The sequence below is a fragment of the Anas acuta genome, chromosome 2, assembly GCF_963932015.1.
Source record: "Anas acuta chromosome 2, bAnaAcu1.1, whole genome shotgun sequence".
NCBI classification, from domain to species: Eukaryota; Metazoa; Chordata; class Aves; order Anseriformes; family Anatidae; genus Anas; species Anas acuta.
In genome coordinates, this window is record NC_088980.1 from 82,966,592 (window position 1) to 82,981,880 (window position 15,289).

Genomic DNA, 15,289 nt, shown 5'->3' on the forward strand with positions numbered 1-15,289 from the left:
CTCACATATGGCACACTACTTTCTGTGTTTGGTTTTTTTTTTTTTTTTCTCCTGGATATTTGACTTAAGTAATTCAAATGTCTTTGTTGTAGAAGAAATTATGAAGGTATATGGGGTTTCTGCCTCCAGTGAAGTAGCAGCAGGTGACAAAACATTTAGGCTTATAAGCAAGATTCTTTGAATCTTTTATGCCATAGACATTTTTTTCCGTAATTAGGTACTCAGTAATATGCTAGGGGTTTCTTTGTTTTGTGCAAAATACTGAATTGAAAAACTACCTGGCATTTTTAAGTGCAATATAATTTATTAGATTTGTGAAGCAGCTGTCCTAATTAAAAAAGAGTATTGCATTGTAACTAGTCTTCCATGTGAACGTTATACTATTTTAAATTTAAAAGAAGGAATAGAATACTTGCCTTTAACTTATGATGCAGGAAAATAATTAGAGGAACTCTAATAGAAAAAGTAAAAGCTGTGAGAGGCAGAGCAAAAAGACTGGAAAAGGCAGAACAACAAAAATAGCTTCTAAATGTTAGGTTGCAGAGAGTTGGAAAAAGCAAAACAAGCAAACACATTCTGCAGCTAGCCTCGTATTTTGCTTTAAGTGCTGCCTACTGCTTTACCCAGCTTTTTGATGCATTAAGAGTAACAACTACCATGATGGGACAGAAAGGCCAGAAAATGCCTCACCCTTTCTGAATGACTTAGATTTAGTCATTCATGTTTTTCTCTGTTACTACACAGTCCTTTGTGTCAGATCCCTAAGACGTTTCAAAGCCAATGATGGACTCCCCCAAATGAGAGTTGCTTGTGAATTGGTGAAGAGTTTAAGGAATAATTCTGACATCTAAGACATCATTTGTAAGTCTTAGTCTTGTTCAGTGAAAGACTGCTTATGAGGCAAGGCAACAAGCCCTCCTCCCTGAGCTTTTGGTTGTGATTTCCTGAAGTAGCACTAATAGCTAATATCCCACACGTTATGGGAGCTGGTGAAAGAGCTTTGCTAGGCTCTATGCTCTCCTTACTGACTGCTTTCAATTATGTTCCCACAGGCTCAGTAATTTGCTTTAGGCTTATGAAGTAGTGTGAATTAATCTCCAGACTGACTTTATTCCAGTACTTACTGCTGGTACAGCTGGCAAAAGATTTTTCTTTTAACTGAACCTTTCCTTGTTTTCTCATTGTCTTCATTAACATGAAGGAGCAGAAACATAGATATGATTATCAATTATGACCATCACATATTTACATCTGCTTAAGATTCAAGGTGGCTGAGAAGGCATTTTTTTTTATTCTGAATGAGAAAAAATCTTTTCATAAAAAACACACAACTTTTTTAGTGGTTAATGCTGTATTACTACAGCTAGAAAGCTGTATCACCTACAGCTACAGGTAGTACAATATACTGTAAATCCTAAGCAGGATTAATCCAAAAGTCAAGTATTTTAAAGATGTTTCAAGAGGCATGAGTTAAGGAAGATTATAGCCATTCTTTTTTGGAAATTTATACAACCAGCAAAAGTACTTGTTAGGAGGCTTCACTTTCTTTCTCTAGTAAGACATTCTGGGAAATGTGTTGCTGCCTTTCCTCGCCCACTCCCAGCAGATATTTTTAACATAGGTCAGTCCAAGCTCTTATGTGGATCAACATTATGCAACTTTGCATCTTCCAGTTTATAAAGATAATGTGGTGTCAAGTATCAAAGTAAGTACTTAGACCAGTCCCATTAGTTATTGTAGGTCGTTTCCACTAGTGTTTGCCATACAACGTATCATCAGCTTGAATCGGTAACAGCTACAAACATTTCACCACGAGTGCAGCTTCTCTAAAAGCCTGGATGCAGATTTTGACTTTAACACTCCCAGGCAAGGTGTAAAGGCTGACAGACAGCTCAGCATGGGTCAGGTCACATGCAGAAGCTCTTGCAAGATGTGTTGCCAAAAACAGAAAGGAGGCAACGAATTTATATCCCTGCATGGGAAGAGGCGACATGACCAAAATCTCTTGAAATTTGTGGAGTGGGTGAAGGAAGTAGAGTGGAGGAGTACCCTGTGTGCAGAAAAATTCTCATCCACTATGTCAACGTTACTCAGGGCTGGCGGGGCAAGTAGAGGTGGGGTGAAGGATATTTTATGCAGCGATGTGTATTGCCTATACACAATTTCTGCACCTGTCAGACACAAAAGAGGTGCAGTGGGGCTGCTGCCCTGCCCATGTCATGGGCACCTTTGTCTGCCCAAAGGCTGCTGCTCCCCAGGGATGGCTGACAACAGTGCTGCAGGCCCAGGCTGAGCCAAAATGGAGGCACTGGGCCTGTAGATGCTGAGGCCTTATGGTGTTGCAGTGGACAGCACTGGGTCTGGCTGCCAGGCCACCCTGCATTGGGGTGGTTGCGTGTAGGGGAGGGTCTAAGGGTTTTGGGGTGCTGATTGCCCTGTGCTACATTTTTAAGTGTAAAAAGGCAGATAGCAAAAAAAAAAAAAAAAAAAAGCAAGTTAGACTGAAAGTGAAGTATAGCTCTTGCTGCTGCTATTCATGCTTACCATGCTGTGAGCTACTTGCAACACAGGCTCCGACAGCATAAACAGAAAGGGCTGTAGGTGTTTTTTCACTCCAAAGTATTTTCAAGTTCATTTTAGGAGCAGGAAAAGAGATAGCACAGAAGTAGAAAGAAGGGTGTGCTTGCAGATGGTTGCTGGTATTTTTGTTTTGTTTCTTGGGGAAACTGGGCCTGGCCTGAAGAGAGAGGTGAGATAGGTGAAAAGGAGGGAAAAGGTAATGAAAGAGATATTGAGAGAGGAGAATGATGGACCTGCAGAGTGAAGTTGGTGGTGAGGGAAGGATATTATCTAAATATAGCATCTGTAAGTAAGTTAGTAGAGTGAATGTATGATTGACTGGAGGATGTTTGGAAAAGTTTAAGTATTTTAGTCACTGGCCAAATTGCTTGCTTCCTCTTGAGCATACATAACAGTGGTTGTTTTTTGTTTTTTGTTTTTTTTTTCTGTAAATAATTTTTAAATAGTAGTATTTGAGGCCTTGAATATCTGCTCTTAAACTATGTGAGTATAGTTCCATATCTTCCTGTTCCACTAAGACATTATATCCTTAATAAAACTTGTGAACCAGGTGCACTTTGTGTTTTTTGGAGGAAATAACACCTCTACCTCTCTCTGATCAAAAGCCTGAACTAAAATCCCAGTAGCCAAGCAGTCGTGGTTTTCCCAAATAATTCTCTGAAATCGATTTATTTTGTACCTGATAGGATTGCTCACAAAGGTTAATGAGTCTGTCACCCCCAAGGGAACGGTGGGTTCAGTCATTAATGAGTGCTGTTCTCTCTTTTCTGTTGGTATCAATGGCACAAATAGCTTTCTGAACCTTGGATTCACTCCCTGCTTTTTACCTGTTCTCCTTTTCTTCCTTAGCCTCCATGACTCCTTCTGATCAGGTTAACTTGTTTTCATTTGTAGCAATCATTCATCAATTTGTTCTGAGAACTTGCACAACCGATATAGAAATCCATTAAATTTGTATAACAGATTAATCTCAACTAATAATTACTCATTAATCTTGCTGGAAATGCACATTTTCTTCAGCCCATTGCCAAGCCACAAGCATGGGGAAAAAAATATGAAGTATTTAATCTGTTTTGTAAAGTTTGTTAATGACAAATTCTGGATGACAGATTGGAAAATTAGGTCCTCTGTGTTGGGGTGCATTCAGTTTTAAAAAGTGATTAACTATATGCCAAGCTGTCAAAGAAATTTTGCATGAAAAAAGAGAAGTTGTTAACATTATGTCTGTGCCCGATGATTTCATAATGTACGTTTTAAATATACATGGGGAAAAAAAAAAAAAAAAGCAGTATATGGACATTTTCAAAAAGTAGAGTATTGAAGCTATCAAAAGAGAAGCCTGAAATGGCTTTTTTACTCCCTCACACCCTCCTCCTGTTTTTTCCTCATCTTTGACCTTAAAAACACTTCCATTTTCCCTCTAAAATTTTAGTTACATCTGCTTGGTAATTGAACTGAACACAGAATTTGGCTTTCCTGAAGAGCTCCTACTTATTCTTGCCTTCCTACCAAGCTGCAGCTGCATCCTGGAAAGCTCTGTTTTCCAGAGCAGCAGGATTTACTGATTACAGGTAGGCCAGAGTTTAGGACGATTTTGAATTCCCATGCTTGCTTAGTAATTCGACCTGTTTTAGGACTATTTGCTTAAAGTATTATTTCTGCAGAGCTGGTAAAGTTTCTGACTAAAGGTCAAATTGATTTCTCAGCTTCTCACTGCTGTACTTACTTCTGCTGCTTCTGCATGCTGCTATGTCTACGTCTTCACTTCTGATTGATTTTCTTAATTTAAAAATTGACACACAAAGTATTTTCTAATTAAAAGCATGTTTGTCAGTACTGTCCACCTCCATCATGGATTTCCGTTACGTTTTTGATTACTAGCTCCTGATCTGTATATGCTGAGGTTTACTTGAAAACCAAAATCTTTGTTCTCCATACAGAATTTCACCTTTGTTCTCATCTCTTACATTGCACCATGTTCTTTGGCAAAAAACATACCTTCATTTTCAAGATCCTTTTGGAGACAAATAGCAGGCTCATGCCACCAGGCAAGTAGAATAGGTTTATATTCAGAAAGAAAAGGAAGATAACCTGTTGTGAGCAGCAAGTCTTTATTCCTGGTCAGAGATGAATTCCCAGATAAAAGGATGTATTTCTTCTTTGCCTTGTGACACAAAGTCAGACTTTAAAAGCTTTCTGCTTGTTTGGAGTGACTGAGAGACTGAAGAAGTGACTTTGTGCAAGACTGTTATGACACATGAAGCTACAGTGTGCTTGTTCTGCAGACTCAAAATGCCCCATTGGCTCTTGAACTCATTTTAGTTTGATAGAAGGCCCATCACAACGTTTGACTATTACAAAGCTTCAGCATCACAGGTGTTGAACTATACCTACCGTTTGTATACATCAAACAAGGAGTAGTAAGTGGAATTAGGTTACAGACATTGTTTTGTGTTGTGGTGATAAATTATTTGCCACTGATCACCACACTAGCCATGCAGTACACCACTGTAATAATACATTTTCACGTTCCATTTGTTAGTTTTAATATTGATTTTTTTTTTCAATATACCCTCTTTTTTCCCCTATAGAACTTATTTTACTATTACATAAAGTAACTTTGAAGTTTCCTTTATTTGAAGAATAACTTTTAACTTAAAAAAAAAATAGTTCTGTATTTAATGGCTAAATAGCACACATCACCCAGTCCTCTAAGATTTTAACAGTGAAGCATATCCTCTCATTAATTTGGTTTTCCATGGCTCCATATTGCTACTGTGACAAATCAGTTGTTGAGGTGAGATGTATTATGAATGCACTTGTGAAAGAAGCACCTGTCTTTTATTTCCTGTGATTTGTGCAAAATACTTGTCTCCTCGAACAGCACTTCTAACAAGGGGGCATCCTCTGCTAGCGTGTAAGATCATTCATTGTGGGTACTCCTGCACCCCTTTTTTGTCAATTGTTCAGCATAATACTGCTAGTCAGGGGAAAAGAAAGCCTTTCATTGTTTGTGATGTGATGTTTCTTTTTCCATTCTAGTATTTTGAGCTAGCAGTATGTGTCAGAAAGATATGAAATGAGGCCTTGAACTCTGAATCAGCACGGATAATTAGATTTTGGTTGATAAGAAAACCTTTACTAGCATCTTTTTGATGTGAAACTAAAGTCAACAGGTAGTTTTCTTATGCCAGTGCTTGGTATTCAGCATTGCTGGGTGGATTTTTCTGATGCAGTCAACAGGCTACTGAGTCATTCTTGGAGACTTAACCAGCAGTCGTGCCTGCTGGTATGCCATTTTTCTTCTTTTTTAACTATGAGAGGAAATATTGTTAACAAATTGCAAACTACAAACTGGTCCTATTTGTGCTTATAGTAACACAACACAATTCTGTGAATTGTAGAAATGTGTGTGTGTGTGTGCAAGAGAAATCCAATGATATATGATTTTTCGTTATAATAAACGCTGTATGTTCTACTGGTGCCTCAGCAGATTGCACAAATTTGATTGCATATCCTTACCTTTAAAACCATATGCATGAAATACAATTAAACTGTATAGCCATGAGAAATCCAGAAACATCGTATGAAATTTTAGTTGTAAATCTTGTTTTTCAAACATTTTCTGAACAGCATATCCAGAAAACCTTTTTCTGTGACTTGCAGAAATCACCACTATCCCATTTAGTTGGGGTTTGAGAACAGCACTTCCATAAGCGCTAGCTCTCCATAGTAACTCTGATTGCCACCCATCTGTTACTACTGGAGTCAGACTGGGTTTTAATTCAGGGTACCAGCAAGTGCCCAACCCTTTTCAAATTGTCTTGTTTTCTATTGGCTTGCTTCAATGTGGCTCCTATTCTGCAAAGTTTTTGTTGTCTGTGGAAGAACTTTCAGGAATACTTAGCTGTTACAAAATGGCAGAGAATTTCTAGGTTTAGCAGAATATGTTCTAGTGCTTAGTCGTTTTCTCTTCTTTCTTAAAATCAGTGAAGTGATTGTACCCATGGACAGTGTAACAGGGTAAGTTTTAAAGACTGCTTGTCCTATAGTATCTTTTTAAAATAATTCTGCTATTCATTAATTTTTCAGTACATAAAGAGTGGAAGTTGGTGGAAATAAATGTTATATATTACTTTCTATTCAGACCATGAAAAAGGCTTTCTTCTTTTTTAACGGAAGAACAAAATTCCCTATGTATACTGTTTGACTGAGGAGAGTATGCAATGCAATAGATATTGTAGGGGTCCACAGAGTCACCATACACAGTACAACACAAAAACCTTGTTTGTTTTTGTTAACCTCAAATCAAAACATACATTTCAATAAAGCACCAGAAAAAATGGGACATAGGTCTGAGTCTTTGGAAAGCATCTGAAGTTTTGCAGTAATTGCAGTGTTGTTTCATGGTAGCTTTAATGTCACAAAACAGAAAATGGTAGTAGAGAGAGAGGAGTGATTCTGGAGTAGTCTCTGCCTACATATACATAGACTGTCAAGCAGAAGAACAGCTAAATGTGCCCTAGAAAGGATTTAGTAGACAGGAAAAAAAAAAGAATAGAACTCCATATGAAATTAGTTCAGTAAATATTTATGTGGTTTTAAGTGTAGTAATCTTATTTCTGCTTTGCACAGCAATTTTTTGCATGTATGCATCCTCTTGGCTTACTAGACACATAAAGGAAAGCACAAGCTAACCTTTAACTCTGGCCTTAGTATTGCTCCCTTGAAATGTTTACAGATTTAACTCTTCTTAAAAAACGTAGATTTGAATATTGTTGTTTTCCATTCAAATTATAAAGAATGCATCTAGCTGCTACACTCTAGATGTCTGGAGATGTTGGAACTTATTCCTAAAGAATCAGTGTGAAGAAGATGGGCACGTGCATTTATGTTGATTTAAAATGAGTGTCAGTGAAGTGAATGTCAGTGTAATGATTTAGAGAGAACCATTCATATGCTGCATAAGCAAGAGAAAAATCCTGCACACTTATCTAAGCTCCAATCTCAGTATACCAACTTAAGGGCATTGAGTATTAGTAGAAAGCCTAAAATACATTATAGAATTTCCTGCTATTTCTCCGTGTCCAAACTCTCAAAGTTTGCACATCTTCAGTCACACATCTTGAAATCAAACATCAACAAAGCACTTAAGGATCCGACCAAATTAAAGGAATTATTGTGATCCAGAAAAAAAGTATGTATTCTAACAACATGAAGTGCTTATATAGGTTTGGAATAAAAATTGCTTTCTTCCACTTTCATCAATCAGTTTTATATGAGATAGGATCCAGTTACATCAAGATTGCAATGTGTGCAAATTTCAGATATTTAACAGCCCTCTCATGATTCAGTGCCAATCCATTTTTACTCAAAATCATTGACCTCTGCAACAAGAGTGAGATCCCTTTGTATTTGATAGTCATAATAAATTTCTCTAATAAATATACTGCTAGATTGCATGCTCTGTGTACTGCTGCAATAGATGCGATGACTTTCCAGTGCCCGTTGCATTCTTTTTCCAGCAGAGCTTTTCTGAGACGGTGATGCATATTAGCACATTGAAATGAAACAGGATGGCCATTCACAATGTTTCAATGAAACAGAACGTGCTCAGACTGCTGCATAATTAATTACCCCTTGGAGATATTATTTCATGTGGAGTAGATTTTCTTCTATTAAATTGCCATTTATTTGTGACCTTTAATTTATCATAAACAATCTCCTTTCTACATCCTAGGCAGCAACAGAGAACAACAATAAATTGTTCCATTGTTCTCCTTAAGTGACACTTACAGCTTGGCAGAGTTACAAGGAAGCCAGTATGTTTGCAATTTGGGAGCTAAAATAAAGGGCTTTACAAGGTATTTTCCATCCATTGCCCCCAGCAACATTTTACATCCTCGGAATTTTAGAAATACAGTTAATTGTCGTGATTTCTCTTTCCAAAAGTTTCTGGGAGAAACAGCTGGTGGCATCCTGTTCTGTTAGTGCATTGGCCTCCTCAGGTGTTTAAAAGAAGTTCTTAATGCTAAGCCCAGGTGCCCATCTGAGCCTGTTTAGTCACTTTCCTTTCTTCCCTCTGACCCCTTTTTGGGGGGCTTGGGGAGCCTCTGTGCTCACCTCTGCCCCAGGGAGGGTGGATTTATCTGAGGGAAGGCTGGTAGAAACAGAGTCAGCGCTGGTTGTTTATTTTCTTCAGACCCTGAAATGTCGCTCTTCCTTCTCAAATGCATACCCGGTGTGCAATAGAATGAGGCAGAACTGACCTCAGCTCCACTGTGACATTTAGAGAGAAGACTACTGAAATGCTCACTGAAATTTTATGACTCCCAGTCACTAATGGTACAAGTTGTTGATTGATAGATGATGGTAGGTACTTGACCATCATGTTTCAGAAAAGGGGACTACTTTTCTACTTTGTAAGTAGAAAGTAGCTATTTCTTGAAAATCTGGATTGATTTTTTTCTTAATTATTTTTAAGGCTAAAATGCAAGTAGTCTAATCCGTCAGCCTTTTAGCTAAACATTGCCAGCAAATAATGAAGAGTATGTACTGTGATTTTATTTTATTTTTTAAGTAAAATGCGTACATTTACTTTCATTAAAAGCATCATTAAGAGAAGTGCTCATTTTGGAGTCTAAGCTGGTGCAGTTTTATTCAGATGAAATATTTGAATATGAAGCTCGTATTTCTGTGAAAGAAAGGGAAGGCTGTTTTTCATGAAAGAACCTTGTATACAAAATAATCAAATAGCTGTTATCCTCCAGCGTTCAGATTGCGTAGATGTCGGCCAACTGAGATGTGCAGCGCGAAGAAGGCACTTGAGCAGGAAATCCTTGGGAGCAAGCTAAGCCTTTTCGACTTGAGCAGAATAATTGAATCGCTTACCCGCTCGCACCTCTCTCTCCAAAGACCCATAATAAGCTTTCCCAACCGCGACTGCATCCCTAGCGATCTGGCGGGAGTTTGTGGGAATCCGTCAACCATTTCTCTTGTGCCTTGGTGCCTTCTTCAGCATCTCCTGCTGCTGGGCGAGGCAACGCAGGCCTGCAGGGATGGGTGTGAAGGGTCCCGCAGGGGCAGCTGTCTCTGGGCTTGGGGCCGAGGGCAGGATGGAGGGGAGAGGCAGGTGGCCCTCGCCTCGTAGCCTCGTCTGTTGGGGTTGTGTGTGCTCATGAGGATGTGGGCGTGAGCGATGGCGAGTGCTGGGTTACTGTTAGTTGAGGGAAAATGTAGGTGATATAATTCAGTTGAATTTTATGAATTTACGATATGATTGTATGATTTATGACTCATGTGTACTTTATGAACTACGCTACGACTCAATGATTTGAGAGAAAAGATTCATGGCTGCATGTGGCACACTCCACCAAGTTGAAAAGCAGCAGCAAGCGCCCTGAACACGGCGCTTCACACGATGGGGGACCCCCAAGCCAAACCACCCAGCTTGTGGCGAACTCAGCTCCAGGCTGTGCCGCCTCGAGCTTCCGGAGGGGGCGAGCACCACACGGGCCACGCCGCCATCACGGGGCACGCCGCCATGATGGGGCGGGGGGCTGCCCGCAGGGGGGCGGTGGGCGGGCCGGGGGGCGGGGCTGAGCGGGGTGATGAAACGCTGCCTGCACGGCGCGGCGGGGGCACGCGCGCTGTTGCCATGGCGACCTTTGTGCCTGGCTGCGCTCGGCCCAGCCGGCAGGGCGGGCGGGCGGCTCGCTGCTCCCGCTCCTGCTCCTGCTCCTGCCCCTGCTCCTGCCCCGGGCATGCCCGGCCGCGCTCCCCGCCGTGCCCTCGCCGCGGTTCCGAGCTGGCGGCGGCGCCGTGCCCGGAGGGGTTGAAGCCGCTGCGGGCGGGCGGGCGCCGCAGGTAAGGGGCCGGGGGGAGGTGGCGGTTGCGGGGCGGAGGGGGCGCGGGGCGTCCATTTTGGAGCCCGCCGGGGCCGGGGCTCGCCCTGCCTGTCCTGGCCGGGGGCGCTGCCAAGTTGGGCGCTCTGGACCTGTTGCTGTGCGCTTCTACCCGATAAAAGCTGCTCAATAAACAGCGTTGTGACCAACGAGATTGATATCTCCTTCTTCTTTCTTGTCAGATTGTAATATTGAGTGAGAGTGGGAGTTGTGTTCCTCGTAGTTCTGTGTGACCTCGAAGTCCTCAGCCAGCTTTCCAGGTAGAGGGGCCGGCTGACTCGAAACTCATTACAAAAGATTAATGAAAGCGATGCGTGGTTACGACCTGCTCAGCTCACCTGGTGCTGCTGAAGTCCCAGGGCGATGGGGCTGCCTGCTCCAGGAGCTGACTAATTTAATTTCACGTGCGAGGCAGTTGCGTGAAGCAGTCCGAGCAGCCTTTTCTGACACGGGTCTGCGTGTAAAGTAACAGGGCACTTACTGGCCTCGCCTTCTGGCCGAATTCAAGAGAAATACCTGAAATGCTTGAGAGAAAAACGAATCCCCCTGTGTCTAATACTTGCTACAAAAAAAAAGTGTACGTAGCAATAGATTGGTTCTAGGTATTGACTTGAGATACTGCAAAAGTATGTTGTGGATTAATACTGTTTATTAGGGGAGCGCGATTTTTGGCTTAAATGAGTAAGCATGGACCCTCCAAAAGCTCTGAATCAAACATACATCTTTAATTCTCTTTTGCTATTGCTGTGGGGGTTAGATATTGTTAGAAACAAAAAGCTTTATAGATTAAACTAGCTTTATTGCTCAGTCTTAAGGTAAGGACTGGTTTCTGCTCTCTCCCTGCCCTTCCCCTCTTAATAGTTTATTCTGGAGCATATTTTAATCCCTCCAAGATGAGGGAATAATTTTATCTCAAAAAAGTTTGGTGAAACTAAGTCAGCGTTTGACAGGCATTCAGTAGAGTAAATCCTTTTCCAGTTGTTCCAAGCTTGTTCCGAGTTCTGGTTGCATACAGCTTTTTGTACGTGAGAAGCGTCCCATTCTCCTCTCCCTTGCTCTGAAACGCTAAGTGTGGAGACCCCAGTCTGGTGGGATATGGGGTGGGCACTGAGGGAAACCAGCACTGAGGCGAACCAGCACTGGTTAGTGAGGGACTTTGCAGTGCGTGCTGACAGGAGTGATGGACCTGACATTGCCTTAGGGTTTGGTTTCAGACTCCTTTTCTAAAATCCCCTGAGTCAGGTGTAGAAATCCAAATTGGGTGAAGTCCCTAATCGAGTGCGCTCTCTTTGGAACCCAGTGCAGCTGATAAATATTTCAAGAAGCTGAAAGTTAGTGATACATTTTAAATGCATTGCTAAGCTGAGAGACTTCATGGTCCTTTGCATGCACATTTGCATTATTCATTTGTGCTTTGCAGGTAGATAATGGGTCAAATTTATCTTTAGTATTACTCCACCGATTTCTGAGTAACTGTACTAATTCAACCATATGTATATCTTGATTTTTTTTCAAAGTTCAAGGCAAAGCTGGACTCACTTCAGTGATTTTTATTATACAGGTGGAAGTTGTTTATGTAGAAGCTAATAATGTATCAGTGGCTTAGGCACTCCTTCATTAAAGTAGTCATAAGCAGAAGGTATCATTTATATTTTTTTTTACTTCTTTTTATGGAAAAAAGAAAACAAACAAAAAATCATGTTCGGTCTTCTAGTTGCTGCTTTAGTCTTCTATTTGTTTGACCCAAAGATAACTGACAGATATGTGATAAAACTGCTGTCTGCCTGTAGGAAAAACTCATCCTAATAACCTACTAAATTAGAAGGTCTTGACACACTTTTTTTTTTTTTTGTGTGTGATACTTTTTTGCAGTAGAAACTTTTTCCCAATTTTACATAGATTTTCGTACAGTGAGTCCATGATACACTTTCTAAATTTGTGTGCGTGCATGTATGTATATAAATATGTGTGTAAGCTGAATACTTGCCAGTATCCTAAATATATTAGGGACTTTTGTCTCTTAGACGGAAGTCTCTTAGACAGAAGTAACAGAAAATGGCGAGCCTTGATCTAACACAAGATGTAACATGCTGCTATCGGGTTGGGTGTTCGGATGGGGGAGTAAATAGTGCATCTGATGGACACTGCTAGCCCTACATTTGAATCTGGTGTATGAAATTGGTCATTCTTTTATTAGAGTTTTCTTGATTTTTTTTTTTATTTTTTTTTTAGAGATCAGTACTGTAGGAAATAATTGGGAACATTTTAATGAGAAACTTCAAATATTTCTTTTTTGAGATTCAAAGAGGTCCTTTCAGAAGAGTGCTAGCAGCAGTTCACGCTGTTAGGAATAGCTTCTTCCAGAGGTCCCGACCTCTGGCGTGAAGCTCTCAGTGTGGCCATGCCATTAATTTGCCTTTGAAAAAGCTCGCCTGATACTTAAGGCGGGCACCTCATTTTCCCAGCCTTGAACATGTGCCCTGTGTGGCTGCAGAGCTGTGAATCTGTCTCAGTCCATAGCAAATGCTACCGAACTGTGTTTTTTCAGGATCTGGAAGAAAAAGCCCTGAGAAACACAGCTGGCTGCCAGTCAGGGTAAGGCACACCCTGCACCTCACCCTCTAAATTTGCGGTGTGTGACCATGCTGCTCAGCTCAGGGCCCTGATTGTACAGCGGAGGAGTGAAGTGGGGCAGATCAAAACTTTGGGGTGGATAGGAAAAAAGCATAAAGTGTAGTTAGCATAGTACTTGTAAATTGTCCATGTTGTATAAAACTCGTGCTTCGACCAATGCTAAAAGTTTGCTTCTTAGTGGATTGAAATATCCTGAAGCTGAACAACCTCCACAGCTGTAGAAGTTGTCGGAGATGCTAAGAGTTTGGATGCTTCTCCCTGCTGGGCTAAGAAACGCTGTTAGAGAACGCAATGAGCGTTCAATGACAGCCTCTGCTGAAGCTTTAGGCAGTGAAACACGTAATATTTGAAACAGTGAGATATAACATTAGGTCCTTTGATCACCTGGCGCTGAGGAAAATGTCACTGTGTATTGTCTTGCTGTGGCCTTCATTTTGCTGATAGTGATGAATATTGATTTTTGTCTTCATTAAAAGGAGGCTTGCATTGTTTAAATAGCATCATCAGTGAGTGTGTGTGTGGCATGTGCTAAGATAATTTGATCATGTAATAAAGATTTATATTGACTATAACCATTCTCCTAGGGTTGTACAAGTGTTGTCTAAGGATATTTGTGCCTGGAGTGGTAGCAAATCGTTCATTTGGGAGCTGCGGGCAGATGCCTTTGCTTTCTAGTACATAGTTTGCTTTCTAGCTGTGTACTGTGGTGAGAGGAAGGTAGGCTGCTTGTCCAGCCTGCAGCGTGGCCCAGCAAACTGCACAGGAAACAACAGCATCCTCCTTCCAGCCTTGGTTGTGCAGGTGCTCATCTCTTACTTGTGAAACCGCTGCATCTTCACGTGTTTTGGTTTCCTTGTGGTAATTCTAAGGTAAAACATGGTTGAGTTAGCCTCTGTCTCTTGGACCTCTCACCCTGTTGTTTTTGAGTGAATTTATTGGTATCGTTTCAGTATTAATAGGCAGTTTTATCTTGATTTCTTACCTTAGCTGACCTGGTTCAGTGCTGAGTTCACTTCTTAATGTGTACAACTGCAACTTTTCTGAAGTGCCAGAGATTACAAGTGTGCTGAAGGGATATGCCAAAATCTAACTCATTCTCTTACATAGATATGAAAATTCATCCATCATCAATAACATCAAAGGGGAACTTTTGGCTAAAATGTAGATAACAACATAAAAGTGAAGAGGCTGTGTTACATTTTTTTTTTTTTTTTTACTATTATTTTAGTGATTTGTCTTTAGATGGGCCAATATTTTACCACTGGCCCCAGTGATAGCATGAACCTTGTAACGTTTTTCTTTTGCATTGTCAAAGATGTCTGTTCTCACATGTTAGTCAATAAGCAAGGAACTTATAACTTGGAAAACTTTAAGTTTTTCTGCAAGCGATGATAAATTGCCAATGAGTACAGAAAAATAATTTTAAAAGATGTGCTAGCAGAGGTTTAAAAAAGATTTTTAAAGTTTTTTTTCTTCTGTCCTTCAAGGATGAAGTGTTATGCATAAGCGCTGCACTGGTTTCAGAGCAGTTTTCCTTTGGCTCCACAGCTGACTCATCTGGTTTGGATGTGCTAAAAAATTCAGTGGCCACATTTCAGATGGAGTGTTGAGCATACAAATGGCTCAGTGTGAGTTTTCTAAGTTCTCCTTGTGCTCGAGCTGTGCTCCTTTTCTTCAGCTTGCACTGGCCAGCAACATTTTTTTTTTTTGTCTTTCCTAATGCTGGAAGCCATTATTTGTGCACAGCCAAATACTCCTAGGCTATGACAATTTTTTAGAAAACTTTCCACCTGACTGATGCTCAGACTTACCCTGTGAGTCCTTCAAAAAAGCTTCTATCAGTTTAGTCCCTGCCATTAGCTTGGGAGGGAACCGTCCCTCGGTTCTTGTGTGAAATTCAGTGCCGTTAAGGAGGAAACCTGTGGCTGCTGGGTCAAAGAATATATTTTTAATTTGTTTCCAGTGCTTTCTTTTCTAACCAAATCAGTGACTTGCGATAAAAGCCAGAACAAGTTCTCAGATAGTTTTAAAAAAAAGATAATGAGATCTACTGAAGTTAGTGCAGCTTAACTGACCTGGAGAAGGTAGGTCTGTGCTGGGTTGCTTTATGGTACGCTTCCAGCTGTGGAAGAGACTTACCTGAGCTTTCAGGGGTCATAGGTCTTCTAGTG

General features: G+C 40.8%; 1 protein-coding gene across 9 annotated transcripts in view; it reads left to right on the top strand.

Moving 5' to 3' along the window:
- Positions 1-15,289, top strand: part of CTNND2 (catenin delta 2) — a 645,736-nt gene that overhangs the window by 212,990 nt on the left and 417,457 nt on the right. The window contains exon 1 of one of the 9 annotated variants that reach the window (XM_068670996.1): positions 10,291-10,446. The exons of the other annotated variants lie outside the window; for them this stretch is intronic. The gene's annotated coding sequence lies outside the window, so the exon portion shown is untranslated. Of the gene's footprint in view, positions 1-10,290; positions 10,447-15,289 lie in introns of those variants that run through there. 9 annotated transcript variants of the gene reach the window in all.